Source organism: Carcharodon carcharias, chromosome 17, assembly GCF_017639515.1.
Source record: "Carcharodon carcharias isolate sCarCar2 chromosome 17, sCarCar2.pri, whole genome shotgun sequence".
In the NCBI taxonomy this organism is placed as follows: Eukaryota; Metazoa; Chordata; class Chondrichthyes; order Lamniformes; family Lamnidae; genus Carcharodon; species Carcharodon carcharias.
The window spans coordinates 25,026,160-25,040,000 of NC_054483.1; positions in this window are offsets into that span (position 1 = coordinate 25,026,160).

Below are 13,841 nucleotides of genomic sequence, written 5' to 3' on the forward strand. Positions count from 1 at the left end.
GCACTGCAAGAATTCACCAAGGCTCCTTCGACAGCACCTTCCAAACCCACAACCACTACCATCTAGAAGGACAAGGGCAGCAGATTCATGGGAGCACCACCACCTGGAAGTTATTCACCATCTTGACTTGGAAATATATCGCCGTTCCTTCACTGTCGCTGGGTCAAAATCCTGGAACTCCCTTCCTGACAGCACTGTGGGTGCACCTACACCACATGGACTGCAGCGGTTCAAGAAGGCAGCTCACCCCCACCTTCTCAAGGGGCAACCAGGGATGGGCAGTAAATTGAGGTCTAGCCAGCGACGCCCACATCCTATGAAGGAATAAGTTAAAAGTTAACGAAGCGAATATCATAAGCTTTGCTCTCTTTCCAACGACATGCTCCCTAGCTAGGAAACAGTACAAAGTTGAATTGTGAAAGACAGGAATGACAGACTGGTCTGAAATATTTCTGCCCCTATTCTTTTATATCACAAGGAAAATGGCTTTGAACACAGAGAGAGAGCTTGCATTCCTATCACACCTTTCACAGCCTTAGCACATCCCAAAGCTCTTAAGAGCCAATCGAGTGGTTTCTAAAGACTTGTCACTGTTGTAAGATTGGGAAATGCAGTAGCCAACTTGTGTCGAGCAAGATTCCACAATCAGCAGCAGGATAACCTGCTTTAATGAGGGATCAAGAGTTGACCACGATCGTGAGTAGTACTCTCCTGCTGTTTGTATGGTGCTATGGGATCCTTTACATCCAGACAAGAGGACAGATGGAGCCTCAGTTTAACGTCTGACCCAAAATGCTGGGCCTCTGACGGTGCAGCACTCCTGCAGTCATAAACTATAATTTTAAGTGTTATGTTTGAGATGCGACTCCAGATTCAGGAATCAGACCACCAGTTCTCAAGGTTTTACATTAAACTAAATGAAACATTTTATTAATTTACACAGGTTAAAATATATATACACATGGGTACAAATTCCCAAACTAATCTCCATTATGGCAACAGCAACCCATAGACATCCAGACACCAGGCAAAGCATTTTCACCTTAGGTGTTCAAAATTAGGTTCTTTTTACTTGGGTTCCTGTGGAGACAGTTGGAAGCTTACAGCTGCTGTTGATATCACATTGCCTCTGCCCTATACACACCACAAAAATGCTTTGCCTGGTGTCTGGAAGTTATACCTAGCAAGATCTATTGAATGTAAATTCTCATTGTATCACTAACCTCTGATCTAACCCTTTCTAACAATAAAACCCCTTTCATAGCACCAATTTTATTAGTAATATAAACATATTGCTTGGTATCTGCTAGATAGGTGTCAGTTTTCACCCCACTTATTGAATGTTCTATTCAAAAACTAGTACACATCAAAGCACCCAGACTAGCTGGCTTTAATCCAATTAAGACACACCCACAGACTAAACCTCTATTTTAAAAGAAAAATGTTTTCCGATAATATTATACACATTAATAGCTTCATGACATCCCCCCCTTATCAGAAAATGAACCATTATAATTCTAAAAGACGGCTTCAATTTAATACCCCATCTCACACTATCTCCTATACTCATTACACTATTACATCACCAGATACGTGCATTAACATAACAATATATATATATATATATATACACACACACAAGTCCTTGGTTTCAACCGAAATCACTCCAATTCAGTGTCCATGCTTTTTTTTAAATGTCCTATTTTCTATTAGGCTTCAAACTTTTGGGGCAGGATTTTGCATTCGGAATGCAGGGGTGGGCCTAGCATGCCAGAACGTAAAATGCTGCGTGATGACATCAGTCGTGCCTTGCGATGTCATCGCACAGTCTCGTGATGTTTCGTCTGGTGGACGCACGCTGGAGTCAGCTGCACACCTGCCGATAACTGAAAGGCCTGTCAAGGCCTTTAAATGGGTAATTAACGTGAACGTTATGCTGTCCATCCAACCTAACGGCCAAGTGGCCTTTACGTTCTTTAAGAAACCTCATCCATGAGCGGGATGAGGTTTCCTAAAGCTAATAATGATTATACGAAAACTTTTTCTGAAAAATAAAAACATGCCCCATCTCATGTGACTGTTTCATTAAATTTTTATTGCTTCTAATTATCTTTTTAAAAAGCGCTTCAATCTCCCCCGAGGTATGGAGAGTACTCTTTGGTGCGCGCGCACATGCGCAAAGGAGGGCTGGACCCGAATCTCCCTCCTCCCCACCTCCCCCCCCCCGCCCACCCACCACCACCACCCGCCTGCACAGGTAGTGCTCAGCGCTTGTGTATTGCGCTGGGCAGGCCTTAATTGGCCCGCCCGCCTAAAATGGCGTCGCGGAGCCGATTGCGCGCGGTGGTTATGTTCCCGACTGCTCCCGCCGAATCCACCCGACACAAGAAAAATTCAGGCCTTGATAACACATCTGCAAACAGAGTTTCTCTTCCAGCAGTATGTACAATACATAGATTAAATGGTTGTAATAATAGACTCCACCTGAAGCAGCTTGCACTTTTGTCTTGAAATTTGTCCAAAGCCTCAAGGGACTTTGGTCCTGTATAAACAATTGTTTCTGATGAATTGTTTGCAAAGTAGATTTCAAAATGCTGCAACGCTAACACCAAACTCAAAGTCTCTTTTTCAAAGTTAAATACCTTCTCTGTTTTGCATTCAGCTTCCTTGAAAAATACCCGATAGGTTTTTCAATTCCAGTGTTATCTTCTTGTAATAGTACAGCCCCAATGCTTATATCACTCGCTTCAACAGCCAACTTAAATTCCTTGTCATAATTGGGTCCTGCCAATACTGGTGTCATTGTTAATACAGTTTTCAAACTTTCAAATGACTTCTGACACTCCAGCACCCATTGAAACTTCTAGTTCTTTTTAATAGTTCAGTCAGTGGAGCAACTACTTGGCTAAACTTCAGTACAAAGTTCCAATAAAACCCACTTATGCCCAAAAATCTCAAAACTTCTCTTTTTGTTGTAGGCACTGGGAAATCAACGACAGCCTTGACTTTCGCATCTCTTGGAGCCACCTCACCATGTCCAATGGTATGGCCTAGATATGTAACTTGTGCTCTTGCAAATTCACTTTTAGCCAAGCTCATCACCCAATTAGCTTCCTGGAATCAAGTAAATAATTCTTCCAGGTGCTGTAAACGCTCCTCCCACGTCTGACTGAAAACAATTAGATCATCAGTATAAACCGCACAATTTCTGAGAGCTGTAATTACTTTGTTTGTCAGTCTTTGAAATGTCGCAATGGTATGACTTTAAACTAATATAGTCCACTTGGCATCACAAAAGCCAATATCTCCTTTGCTCTCTCCAATAACAGCACCTGCCAATACCCTTTTAGAAAGTCAATCTTTGTGATAAATTTCAATTGCCCCATTTTCTCAATGCAATCCTCCAAATGTGGTATGGAGTATGAATCCACTTTTGTCACCACATTCACCTTTCAATAGCCCACACACAGTCTTTGTGTTCCATCCGGTTTCGATATCAATATAATAGGCGAACTCCAGTTATTGCAACTAGACTCAATGGCATCATTTTGAAGCATGAAATCAATTTCTTTTTGTACTTGTGATAACTTTACCAGATTTAATCTATAAGGTTGTTGCCTTATTGAAGATGATATTCCTATACATACATCATGTATAGCTAAATTTATCTTTCCCAACTCATTTCCACAAATGGGTTTGTGTGACTGCAATAGCTTTTCCAAATCACTTTGACACTTGTTTGGAAGGTAACTCAACATTTCATTTAAATTTTAAAGCACTCCCTCATTGTCCAATTTGATTAGAGGTAAATCAAGTTCAGAGTCCTGTACTTCTACCTCTTTCTCATCATCCACCATCATTAATACCTCTTTTTGTTCCTCTTCCCTGTCAAAGTACGTTTTAAGCATATTTACATGACACACCCTCTGCTCCTTTCTTCTATCTGGAGTATTTATTAAATAACTGACTTCACTCAATTTCTTTTCAATCCTGTAAGACCACTAAGTCTTGCATTTAATGAATCACCTAATACAGGTAAAACTAATACTTTCCAGAAACAAAACTGTGAACTTTAGCCTTCTTATCTGCTTTCATTACTTGCTGCGATACCTTTAAATGTTCACTAACCAGCTCACATGATCTGTTCAATCTTACCCTGAAATTTGATACATAATCTAGGAGAGTAGTTTCTGAATTTTGACCCACCAATTTCTCATGAATCAATTTCAGTGGTCTCCTTACCTCATGACCATAAACTATTTCAAAAGGACTAAAACAAGTCGATGTATTCAGAACATCTCGAAAAGCAAATAACAAAAATGGAACTCCTGAATCCCAATCCTGTGGATAATCCTGACAGTGTGCTCTCATCATAGTTTTTAAAGTTTGATGCCATCTTTCTAAAGCTCCTTGTGACTCCGAGTGATAAGCTGTTGACTTAAACTGTTTTATCCCCAAACTGTTCATTATTTCCTTAAACAGCTGTGACATGAAATTTGATCCCTGACCTGATTGTATTTCTTTAGGTAAACAATATCTTGTAAAAAAAATGTAATTAACTCCTCCATAATCTTCTTAGTTGTAATATTTCTTAAAGTTATAGCTTCAGGAAACTAGTAGACACATCCATTATTGTCAATAAATATGGATTGCCACTTTTAGTCTTAGGGAGGGGTCCTACACAATCAATCATGACCTTGGTAAAAGGTTCTTCAAATGCTGGTATTGGGATTAACGGCGCCGGCTTAATCACTGCTCATGGTTTTCCTGTCAGTTGACAGAATTTCTACAGAATTTGACTACATCCGTATGCAATTCTGGCCAAAAAAAACCTTTACCTTTTCCTGCTTCTTCCTAATTTCAAATGTCCCCCCATTGGAATTTCATGGGCAATCGTCAGAATCTCATTTCTATACCACAATGGGATAACAATCTGATGCATCTCTCTCCAGCTTTCATTTGCTGAGATGTGGTCCAACCAGCATTTTCTCATCAAAATATCCCCTCAAAGATAACATACTGGAACACATTTTGCTTCGGTTTCTTAATAAGCTTTCTGATATAACTGTTTTAATTGCAATTCATTTTTCTGTAGCTCTGCTAACCTCTTTGAGTTAAACACTTCAACTGAACTATCCTGCATTCCTTCCCCTTGAACAATGTTATCAAATGCAGTAAATTGGATTTCAACACCATCTTCTTGCCTTTGAACTGCCTGCTTATCTTGTTTATTTTGTTCTTCCCGATAAGCCTTTGATCTCATTATGACACAATCAGGAAACAATCCAGGATGTTCCTTCTGTAACACCTCTGTTGAAAGCACTTCTACAGGCTGCTCAGCTACCACAGGCATCACCCACATTTGTGATCCAGCTATATCATTACCCAGAACAAATTGAACCCCTGCAATAGGAAATTTTTCCACCACTCCAACTATAGCTTCATCTGTCTTCCATTTGCTCTTTAAATTTACCTTCCACATCGGAAGAGATTTATCATCTCCATAAACCCCACTTATTATTACCTTCTCCTGCAATACTCCCTTTGAACAACAAATATCACTATCTCACAACATTAAGGATTGACTAGCCCCTGTGTCTCTTAAAATGTTAATATCTTTACCTACTCCACCCTGTACACATGGAAAGACTTTCCCTTCACATGCAAAGTCTTTAAACATTTCTGCAACCTGCTCCTCAGAATTCTCTTGAGTAAATTGTGAACACATTCCCACTTCTTTACCTTTCACTGATTCTCCCTGTTTCGCCTGTACACAAACCATTGGTTTCTCCTGTGCCGGAACTTCAGAAAGCCAGTACTTTTACTTCAAGAGCTTTTCTGTACCCCTACAATTCTTACAGATTTTCCCAGCAATCTCCAACACACTGACTTCGTGTGCCCCACTTTATTACAATGAAAACACCTAAATTTTCAAATATCACTTCAACCTTCAACACCTTCCTTTTTATTCTGAGAAAACGCTTCCTGGGAACTTCCAACTATTCCTTCTCTTCCCTGACTACCTTCCTTCCTTTCAATTTCCCACTGTTTATCCTTTTCCAATTTGAAAGGGTGACAGAAAAAAGGTTTAGCTCTATGAACTAACTCATAATCATCAGCTATCTCTGCTGCTTGTCTTACAGAATCAACCCTCTGTTCCTCCACATGAATTCTCACTACTGAAGGGATTGAATTTTTAAATTCTTCCAAAAGAATTACTTCCCTAAGAGCTGCATGGGTTGTCTCTATTTTTAATGCCTGTATCCACTGGTTAAAATTACTTTGTTTTACTCTTTCAAACTCAATATAAGTTTGCCCAGGCTGTTTTCTCATATTCCTAAATTTCTGCCTGTGTGCCTCAGGAGCCAACTCATATGCATTCAAAATAACCTTTTTTACCACATCATAGTTCACCGACACTTCTGATAGCGAAGCATACGCCTCAAGTGCCCTACCTAACAACTTAGACTGTGATAATAATGTCCAGTTTTCCTGTGGTCATTTCATCTGTTTAGCTAGCTTCTCAAATGAAATAAAGAATGTTTCAATATCTTTTTCCTCAAACTTTGGAAGAGCTTGTGCAAATTTAAACATATCCCCATTGGGTTCTACTCTAGAGATAAAGCCTACCTTACCTACTGACATTTCTTTTCTAACTGCCAACACTTTCAGTTGGAAATCTGTCTCTGTGTTTTTCTCTCTCTCTCTCTCTCTTTCTCTCTTCTCCATCTTTACAATTTCTAATTCCGTTGCTTCTAATTCGAGCTTCTTCATTTGCAACTGAAGTCTCACTACCTCCAGCTGTGACTCACTAGTGTCCGGTTTTACTTCCAACTGTAGATGCTGTGCTATACTTTTAACTATATCTGATTTCCTAGCCCCCACAAGTAACCCCAATTTTAAATTATCTGCCAACTCTGTTAACTTACTTTTGGTTATTTTCTCTGACCCAATCAGAATTATCTCTTCTACTCCCAGACAAGCCTTAGCAATTGCCAAAGTCATCTTGCAGTCTCACCACTTCTAAAATACCTCACCAACTCCTGAGTTCAAAGGCCTATCATACTCGTAAGCTTAAGATTCACCAATTCCAAACCAACCGAGGAATTAGAAATATAATTTATCCAGACACAGCCCCCAATTGTTATGACCGATGCAGTTGGTACAGTGGAGTTATTTAAAATCCCAGAGGGAAACTTGAAACAACTGTCATAAACTATAATTTTAAGTGTTATGTTTGTGATGCGACTCTAAATTCAGGAATCAGACCACCAGTTCTCAAGGTTTTACATTAAACTAAATGAAATATTTTATTAATTTACACAAGTTAAATATATACTCATGGCTACCAATTACTACTATCATAACTTTTAACAAATTCCCAAACTAATCTCCATGAAAGTAACAGTAATCCATAGACTTAACCAGTTGCCAGGCAAAGCATTTTCATCTTACAAATTCAAAATGAGGTTCTTTTCACTTTTGTTCCTGTGGAGACAGTTGGAGGCTTACAGCTGCCTTTTGCTATCACATTGCCTCTGCCCTACACACACCACACTGCTGAAGTTATACCATGCAAAACACATTGAATGTAAATTCTCATTGTATCACCAACTTCTGAACTAAACCTCTCTAACAATAAAGCACCTTTCATAGCACTAATTTTATTAGTGATATAACATATTGCTTGGTATCTGCTAGATAGGTATCAATTTTCACCCCACTTCTTGAAGGCTCTATTCAAAAAATGCAAATACACTCTATCTCTCTTGCATATCAAAACTATTACACACCAAAGCACCCAGACTAGCTGGCTTTAATCCAATTAAGACACACCCACAGACTAAACCTCTATTTTAAAAGAAAAATGTTTTCCAATAATATTATACACATTAATAGTTTCATGACATCCCCATCCTTATCAGAAAATGTACCATTATAATTCTAAAAGACGGCTTCAATTTAATACCCCATCTCACACTATCTCCTATACTCATTACACTATTTCATCACCAGATGTGTGCATTAACCTACTATATATATATATACACAAGTCCTTGGTTTCAACCGAAATCACTCCAATTCAGTGTCCATGCTTTTTTTAAATGTCCTATTTTCTTTTAAAAGGAACATATTTTCCAATATATTATATACATTAATAGCTTCATGAACCATCCTTATCTCAGCGCCCCACTCCCGAGCCCTCGCTCACATTGATCAGGTGACCAGGTTTCTTGAGTTTGCCAGGACAGCCCTGGATTTTAATTACACATTCTGATGTCCCAATAATTTCCTCAAAATGGTTCAAACATCCCAGATCTCAGCTTTCTCAGGAGCGGAACGGATTCCAGTTGAATTTTAATTTGCCCATGCGTGCTAAACCTGCTGTTTTGTCCCACAGTCAGAGTAGTTTGTGTGTCACGTTGTGTCAGTCAGAACAGTCAAGGTATATTCCATTGAAAGGAAAAGGTAGGGCAAACAAATGCAGAGCTCCTTGGATGAAAAAGAAGATATAAATTAAGATAAAGAAGAAAAAGTGTGCTTATGACAGGTGTCAGGTAGAAAATACAATTGAGAACCAAGAGGAATACAGAAGGTTCAGAAGGTAGGTGAAAAAGCATATTAGCGAAGCGAAGAGGGATTATGAGAAAAGATTGGCAGCCAACATAAAGGGGAATCCCAAAGTCTTCTATAGGCATTTAAATAGCAAAAGGGGTGTAAAAGGAGGAATGGGCCGATTAGGGACCTCAAAGAGAATTCACACATGGATGAAGGGGCCATGGCTGCAGTATTAAATGAATATTTTGCATCTGTCTTCACCAGAGGCATACATGCTAACCAGGCCATGGTGACAGATGAGGGAACTCTGTCACTAGAAGGGTTCAAAATTGATAAGGAGGAAGTGTTGAATAGACTGTCGGTACTTAAAGTTGACAAGGCACCAGGACTGGATAAGATGCATCCAAGGATATTGAAGGAAGTGAGAGTAGAAATTGTAGGGGCACTGGCCATAATCTTTCAGTCTTCCCTAGACTCAGGGGTGGTGCCAGAGGACTGCAGAACTGCAAACATTACACCCTTGTTCAAAAAAGAGTGTAAGGATAAGCCCAGCAATTACAAACCATTCAGTTTAACTTCAGTGATGGGCAAAATTCTAGAAACAATTATTGAGGGTAGAATGAGTAGTCACATAAAAAAATATGGGTTGATAATGAAGAGCCAGTTTAGCTTTCTAAAGGGAAAATCATGTTTAACTTACATGCTGGAGTTTTTTTGAAGAGGGAACAGAAAAGGTCGATGAGGGTTATGTTGTTGATGTGGTGTACAGTGCCAAACAACAGGCTTGTGAGAAAAGTTATTACTCATGGAATAAAAGGGACAGTGGCAACGAGGATACAAAATTGGCTGGAAAAATAGGAAGCAGAGAGTCAATGGATATTTTTCGGACTGGAGGAAGGTTTGTAGTGGAGTTCCCCAGGGGTCAGTATTGGGACCCTTGCTATTCCTGATATATATTATTGATCTAGATCTTGGTGGACAGGGGACAATTTCAAAGCTTGCAGATGATACGAAGATTGGGCGTGTTGTGAAATGCAAGGAAGACGGTGTGGAACTTCAAGAAGACATAGACGAGTTGGTGGAGTGGGCAGCTAAGTGGCAGATGAAGTTCAATGTGGAGAAATGTGAGGTGATGCATTTTGGGATGAAGAACATGGACAGCCAATATAAAATAAGGGGTGAAATTTTGAAGCGGGTGCAGGAGAAGAAAGACTTGGGGGTGCAGGAGCAGAAAGACTTGGGTGTATATGTGCATAGGTTATTGAAGGTGGCAGGACAGGTGGACAGAGCAGTTAATAAAGCATGTAGTGTCCTGGGCTTTATTAATAGGGGCATAGAGTACCAGGGCAGGGAGGTTATGCTGAGTTTATATAAAACACTCGTTAGACCTCAGCTGGAGTTTTGTGCACAGTTCGGGGTGCCACACTATAGGAAGGATGTGAATGCATTGGAGAGAGTGCAGAAAACATTTACAAGAATTATAGAGATGAGAAACTTCAGCTAAGACAATAGGTTGGTGAGGTTGGGACTGTTCTCCTTGGAAAGAAGAAGAGTAAGAGGAGATTTTATAGAAATGTTCAAAATCATGAGGGGGCTGGACAAAGTAGATAGGGAGAAGCTGTTCCCGCTCGTAAAAGGATCAAGAACGAGAGGGCAAAGATTTAAAGTGATTTTCAAAGAAGCATGTGTGACGTGAGAAAAAAACTTTCTCACACAACGAGTGGTTCAAGTCTGGAATGCACTGCCTGGAAGTGTGGTGGAGGCAGGTTTAAATGAGGTATCCAAGACAGCATTAGATGATTATTTGAATAGAAACAATGTGCAGGGATATGGGGAAAAGGCAGAAGAATGACACTAGGTTATGATGCTCATTTGGAGAGCGGGTTCAGACACAATGGGCTGAATGGCCTCCTTCTGTGCCGTTAAGAACCTGTGATTCTGAGTTTTGTTTGTCATTTTGTCCCACAGTCAGAGCGGATTGTGTGTCACTTTGTTCCACAGTCGGAACAATGATGTGTGTCACTTTGCCCCACAGTCGGAGCAGATTGTGTGTCACTTTACCCACAGTTGGAACAGTGTGTGTGTCACTTTGCCCCACAGTCCAGAGCAGTTTGTGTGTCACTTTGTCACACTGTTCGGAACAGTTTGTGTGTCACTTTTCCCACAGTCAGGATCAGTTTGTGTGTCACTTTGTCCCATGGTCAAAGCAGTTTGTGTGTCACTTTGTCCCACAGTCGGAACAGTGTGTGTGTCACTTTGTCCCACAGTCCGGAACAGTTTGTGTGTCACTTTGTCCCACAGTCAGAGCAGTTTGTGTGTCACTTTGTCACACAGTCCGGAACAGTTTGTATGTCACTTTGTCCCACAGTCGGAACAGCTTGTGTATCACTTTGTCCCACAGTCCGGATCAGTTTGTGTGTCACTTTGTCCCACAGTCGGAGCAGTTTGTGTGTCACTTTGTCCCACAGTCGGAGCAGTTTGTGCATCACTTTGTCCCACAGTCCAGATCAGTTTGTGTGTCACTTTGTCCCACAGTCAGAACAGTTTGTGTGTCATTTTGTCCCACAGTCCGGAGCAGTTTGTGTGTCACTTTGTCCCACAGTCGGAGCAGTTTGTGTGTCACTTTGTCCCACAATCCGGATCGGTTTGTGTGTCAATTTGTCCCACAGTCCGGAACAGTTTGTATGTCACTTTGTCCCACAGTCGGAGCAGGTTGTGTGTCACTTTGTCCCACAGCCCAGAACAATTTGTGTGTCACTTTTTCCCACAGTCGGAGCAGTTTGTGTTTCACTTTGTCCCACAGTCTGGAACAGTGTGTGTATCACTTTGTCCTACAGTCGAAGCAGTTTGTGTGTCACTTTGTCCCACTGTCCGGAACAGTTTGTGTGTCACTTTGTCCCACAGTCCGGAACAGTGTTTGTGTCACTTTGTCCCACAGTCGAAGCAGTGTGTGTGTCACTTTGTCCCACAGTCAGAACAGTGTGTGTTCACTTTGTCCCACAGTCGAAGCAGTTTGTGTGTCACTTTGTCCCACAGCATGACTTTACATTTCCGGATAAAGCCTGGAAAGAGCTTCTGTGTGAGGCAGGGCAGAAGGCAGGAGGCAGGAGGCTGTGTTCGAGCCTTTTACATCCAAAGGGTGTGGTTTCTGGAACTAGGGGTGACTGTTTAAAAATAAGGGGTCACCCATTTAAAACAGAGACGAGGCGAAACTTTTTCTCTCAGAGTCTTTTAGAACTCTTCCTGAAAAGGCGGTGGAAACAGAGTCTGAATATTTTTAAGCAGGGGTGGATGGATTCTTGGTAAGCAAGGGGGTGATAGGTTATCGGGAGTAGGTGGGATGCAGATTTCAGGTTACTGTCGGATCTTATTAAATGGCGAATGGCAAGTTGGAGGCAGCAAGCTTTGGTCTGATGGAAAGCGGAGAGGAATTCTCTCTCAGTTGCTCGGGATCAATCTGGACAAAGTTAAGAACCTTCAAATCTTTTATTTTATATATTTGTTCTTGGGACGTGGGCATCGCTGGCTAGGCCAGCATTTAGTGCCCATCCCTAATTGCCCTTGTTCAGAGGACATTGAAGAGTCAACCACATTGCTGTGGGTCTGGAGTCACATGTAGACCAGACCGGGCATGGAGGGCAGATTTCCTTCCCTGCAGGGCATTAGTGAACCAGATGGGTTTTTACAACAATCGACAATGGTTTCATGGTCACCATCAGACTTTTAATTCCAGATTTTTAAAGAGTTCAAATTCCACCATTTGCCAGGGTGGGGTTCGAACCCAGGTCCCCGGAGCATTATCCTGGGCTTCTGGATCACTAGTACAGCAACAATATTACTATGCCACTGCCTCCCCAAATCAAATATCTCAACTCCTCCCCCGACAACCCACCCCCACTCCCACAACTCCATCTGACTCTCACTGGGGTCAGAGCAAGTTAAAAGCATTAAAAAGGGGTCACAGTCAGGAAATATAGTTTGGGAAGCATTGCCTTCCAGGTTATCATGCAGGGCACTGGATCAAAATAACAAGTGATCTACTGACCTCTGGGATTGCCAAGCCAGATCTATTCCTCCTGTAATATGAACCAAATAAGATGCTGAGGGGTCTTGACAGGGTGAATGTGGAGAGGATGTTTCCTCTTGTGGGAGAATCTAGAACTAGGGGTCACTGTTTAAAAATAATGGGTCGCCCATTTAAAACAGAGATGAGGAAAATTTACTCTCTTCCTCAAAAGGTGGTGGAAGCAGAGTCTTTGAATATTTCCAAGGCAGAGGTGGATAGCTTCTTGATAAGCAAGAGGGTGGAAGGTTACCAGGGGTAGGCACGAGTGTGGAGTTGAGACTACCATCAGATCAGCCATGAATGGCGGAGCAGGCTCGAGGGGCCGAGTGGCCTACTCCTGCTCCTAGTCCGTATGTTTGTCATGTTGCCTGATTCCATTTGATTATGCCTGACCATTCCCCCACTCCATTCACACGGCGTAAGTCATGGTCTCATAATAACGGCGCTGGAAGAATGTTCTCTCATTGTTTTGAGCAAGCAAGTGTCTAAAGATGTGAATAAAGTCAGCGTAATAAGGCCGGACAATGAGGCAATTTCAATGACTTCTTTCTGTGATGTGACATGGACTGCAGCGAGCAGAAATCTCAGCAAATAAAAGTGAGAGCTAAGGTGAAAAAATGTGGAAGGAGCGGTTAGCAAGAACTCTGTAAAGTCTGCTTTGTTCCCCATGTGTAAAGCTGCATTCTCAGGAAATTTCCCACCTTCGGGGGCCTGTTCCTCTCTGATGGGCAATCAGGCTAGTTTGTGGCAAGCTTTCCACCCACTCGTGCTTTTTAAGATTCAGGATCCGGAGGGGAGTTTCTCAACATGCAGATGGATTTCCTGCCCCGTGAGCTGGAATGTTCTGATTGAAACACTGCCTGCAGCATTACTGAACTGACAATTCTGAAAGGCTTGCACATGATCGGACACAGGTTGCTTTTGAATTCAAGGATTCAAACTTGAGAATATGTTAAGGCATTCCGTACTTTCACCAGGATGGGAGGCAATTAAATGTAGCCCTGATATCCAATGGCAAAACATCAATGTAAACTGGAGATGATAGTTCACTGGGGATCAATGTACTTCTAATCTGTAACTGAGCTGTACCCACTTCTCCATCAACTTAAACTCATCTGAAACTCTGCGGCCCATGTGTAAACTCACACCAAGTCCCGTTCACCCATCACCCCCTGTGTTCGCTGACCTACAATGGCTCCTGATCCAATAGAGCCTC